General features: G+C 41.2%; 1 long non-coding RNA gene across 1 annotated transcript; it reads right to left on the bottom strand.

Annotated features, from left to right (window-relative positions):
- Nucleotides 1–237: 237 nt before the first annotated feature.
- Nucleotides 238–1,173, bottom strand: LOC146799077 (uncharacterized). Its single transcript, XR_014969234.1, has 3 exons — nt 1,003–1,173; nt 810–909; nt 238–338 (listed from the first exon to the last, which is right to left on the bottom strand). It is a non-coding gene; the product is annotated as an uncharacterized LOC146799077 (long non-coding RNA).
- Nucleotides 1,174–4,480: the final 3,307 nt, after the last annotated feature.

Genomic DNA, 4,480 nt, shown 5'->3' on the forward strand with positions numbered 1-4,480 from the left:
TTAGTTGCTGGATATGGTTACAATTAAAAACATGTAAAAATGCAAAATTAAGAAACACAATAAAACACAGTCCTATCTATCACTTATCTAGCACCTTGCTTAGCGGGGAGAAACCAACAGACAGAATAATATGTCATTGATTACCACATCTATAATTGACAATTAGACCAACTTGGAAGGTGTTAAAATATAATACATCAGGGTCTACTGTCCATGAATTGTTACAACTGATTGTGGATTTTCTTCAGGGGGCGTCGACGCGTTTCGAAGGACAGAACAGATAAAGCCTTCTTTATCAAGACCAGAAATATGTTTTTCAACTCCCTTTGTCGAAAAATCTATAAACATAAAAATATGTATATATATTTCAGTTCGCATTTAAAGCACAATGGTTATTCATAGACAGTTTTACAGAGTTTTAGTGTACCATAATGTTATTAGGCCGTCTTCCCTTTTTCCAGACCGACATGGTGAACAATCATACTCGTTTCAACAGTATTGTTCTCACCTTGCATTGTATATATACAAAGTCTATTCTATACCTGTATGTCAAATTTAGAACAAACCCAAAATGGAGAAAAAACAACCTCCTTCTTGAACACAGGTGTATGCCAATACAGGGCCTCATTTCATAGGGACGAATAATCACCTATCACAATTGATTTAGCTTCACATTCACACAAACATCCATTCAAAGAATTCCACTGATAAAGTCAATTACGATTTGTACTGATTAGTTTCTATTTCTTTTTCTTTTTTTAGGTTGAGACACTAGGGAGGAGAAAATATTCTTTTTAACTTATCCTTACCTCTTAACGTATTTCTCTAGTTTGGAAACCACCGTATGTTTCTGGTGGTTGACCACTCAAATATTTTGGGGGACGACTCCCAAGGTAGCCGCGATAAATCCTGTGGAGACCAAAGGTTATTGTTGTCATTAGTCCTGTTCCCGCTGGCTCGCGTTTTAATTACTAATGAAGGATTCCTTAGCTAGGTAATTACCTGATTTGTTTGTACGTATCTTTTAGCCTCTAACTAGGATCTTCATATAGTTCTCATTCTTCCTTTTCTTTTTAGATTTGTTTGGGTTAGTGGAGCAGCATGCCGTAATTAGCGCTCCTCTATCCTCTGTCGTTCCGTTTAGATTCTCAATATATTCAAGTTTGGCCGTTTACTTGTAATTGGGGCCTTAAGACAATAAGAACAAAACGTATGGGTGAATTATATTCCGCTTAATTACATCATTGGTTACATCTATTTTTCAATTTTACTAAATGTTAATCTTTTATGTTTGCGGTGCCCTATCTGTCTTATGTTTGTTTTCACACAATACACAGCGGCACACCAACCACAATTTGACCTATGATCAAATAGCGGAATAGTGCCGGCTGGCATTGGCTGATTTTGAAATATTGTTCTCCTTACTTGCAACTTGAACAATAGATAGGGTGATCGCAGATTTCAGATGTATTGAGTCAGACCGTGGTTAAAAAATGAGCGGGTGGGATGGTAACTATTAGAGTTAACTGTAAGCTGAAACGGTAACAATGTTTGACCCAAAGATGAGCAGTCAGGAGAAACAAACGTACATGGGAAATGTTTGAAACAGTCGTAAATTATGACAGGTCGTACCTATGTCTATTTTGAATTGGTAATGATGATGTGTTAAATGCAAAGCTAAAAAATAAAGTTTTAAAAAAATAAGTTAGTTTATGGGATGCTGACATGTGTAGCTGTAAATTAATTGCAAACCAACATATTTTTTTAAATTAAAAAATATCTACATTCACACAATTTTTAAAACATTGATCACAAATTTTGCATTAAAATCAGTAAGATGTAAACTTTTAGAATGTTTTGTTGTCTTGTACAAATACAATTTTATATAAAACAGGCAATGTGTAGAATAATTTTTTTTAAATGTTTTTATTGATTATTCAAACAATGAAAGAAAAAACAATCATAACAATAAAGAAAGAAAAGAAAAAAAAGGAAAAAGATCACCATTGTCATAAATCACCATATGTAGATTGTACATTGAGAAACAATAGCATAAAACAAAGTGCATAAACAGAAAATACTGAACAGTGTGTGTAGAATTTGCAGGCAATTGCACAGAAGTATTTCGAGAGGCGAACCCTAATCTGCGTAAGGCAGTGTTATCACTCCTGTAGTGTGCCTTGGCGGGACCCCTAGCAAACAACAGTAGCAGCGCATTGAGCCTCAGATCTACTCAACAGCCAGTTCCTGCCGTGTTTGTTGGTAGTGTGTAAAGAGGGCCCAGAAACTTTTCGAACGGCTACGAGGTGGAAGCAATTCATTATATACATCTGACTAGGTGTTGCAACAGACCATATCACTTTCCCATTCTACAATAATGGGTACATCCATCTCATTGCAAGTCTACGTTTCGCCAGAAGTGGACCCATGGCAACCAACTTGCAAACCTTCTTTTGAAGGGGCTTTGTGTATCCCAGCAGTGCCAGTAGGGGATCTGGGGTGAGAGGGATGCCCACTATATCAGTCAATACACTAAAAATGGTCGACCAATAATCTTCTACTTGGGGACATTACCAAGCTATGTGGAAAAAAACGGCATCCGGCATATTACACCGTTCACAGTTATCTGTCTCGCGTAATCCAAACCTATGTAGGCGTTGTGGAGTATGATGAACCCTATTTAAAAACTTAAAATGGGCCAGTCTGTGACGACCATTCAAGGAGATTTTGCGTGTAGCTTTGCAACAGTAAAACCGGATATCATCCGTGAGGGTGATCCCAATGTCCGTCTGCCAGGCTAGTCTCGCCCTCGTAAGAGGGGTAATTTTAGTGAGAATTGCCGAAGAGTAAATTCGAGAACCTAACTTAATTGGTGATTCAGAGAGCAACAGCATTGAGAGGGGGGGAATCTCCATGGGTTCTAAGAGCTCCTCACCCAGAATGGCGCGCCTAGCATGGCGAGTCCTAAAAAAATGAAATTGGGTTAGTGCTGAGGACATCTCCCTAACAGTATTCACATCCTCCCATGTCCGCATCTGCTTTTTTTTTAATAGATCACCCATCTCCTGAATGTGCAAACTCTGAAGTGAACGAACAGTCTCAAGTTCAGAGTTAAGAGCGAACCACCGACACCACTCCACTCGCAGATGGGGAGAGTACAACTGGGCGCCATAATGCATCTTAAGAATCACATGCCAGGCATGAACCGTGGAGTTCCCTGAATCTATCACTCCATATCGTCGTAATGGTGCAGAGGTCAAGAAGCGCAGCAGGGGGTCTGGAGCGGCAGCCACATTTTCAATGCGGAGGTGTGGTAGGTCGTGTGGACCATGAACCCAACTATGCGCTATCCTGTAATAAAGTTCCAGGTCTGGTGCACCCACTCCACCCACAGCGTATGGCAACATGAGAGTGTCCAAAGCCACCCGCGGTGTCTTGCCCACCCATGGCAGTTTTTTCATCAGAGTGCGAAGCTCTCTAAACAGGTGTTGAGGCACCACAATCGGTATATTACAAATAGAAAGAGGAAGCGAGGGAGGACCACCATTTTCATTAAGGATACCCTGTCCACTAGCGAGAGTGGAAGACAAATCCACCTATCTATATCGTCTTTCAGTCTGCTAATAGCTGCACCGTAGTTCACCTTGATCACCTGGTCTGCATCAGAGTGGACATTGATACCCAGGTACCGAACCGGATCAGATATCCATTGGAGCGGGAAATCAAGGGGAGTCGGCTGTGTAACTTGGGTTAGGGAAAAAATTATAGACTTATCCCAGGTAATTTTCAGTCCTGAAAGACCACCGTAACGCAGCACCTCACAAATCACAGGGGCAAGATAGATTTCTGGGTCACGAATGTATAAAAGCATATCAACAGCATATGCCGAAACAATTAGGCTGTAAGTAGTGAAGCGGAGTCCCCTGTGTCTGTGGTATTCCCTCAATGCCCTCAGCAGGGGCTCAGCTGCTTTGCATATAGTAAAGGAGATAATGGACACCCCTGGCGGGTGCCCCATGAGATCTGAATTGGGGCGGAGACTGTATCCCCAGTGCGTACCCGGGCAATAGGCGAATTATACAACACTGAGACTAATTGCAAGAAAACCTCACCGACACCCATTCGGCGGAGTACTGCTAGCATAAACGGCCACTCAATGGAATCAAAGGCCATTTCGGCGTCTAAAAAATCTGCTGCAGCCTTGACGTCCTGACGGACATGTTGAAGGGTACCAAACACCGTTCGAAGATTATACGACAGTGTACGGCTAGGGATAAATCCAGCTTGCTCAGGGCCAATTAGTTAAGGCAGTAACGGAGCAAGACGATTAGCTAGTATCTTCGCGAATATTTTTGTGTCTACTTTAAGTAGGGATAGTGGGCGATAAGAACATTTATGGGGGTCTTTATCAGGTTTCAATAATGTAATGAGGAAGGCCTCATGCATGGAGGGGGGCATTATCCCACATGTTCCCACCTCG

This window comes from Triturus cristatus, chromosome 9 (genome assembly GCF_964204655.1).
Source record: "Triturus cristatus chromosome 9, aTriCri1.1, whole genome shotgun sequence".
NCBI classification, from domain to species: domain Eukaryota; kingdom Metazoa; phylum Chordata; class Amphibia; order Caudata; family Salamandridae; genus Triturus; species Triturus cristatus.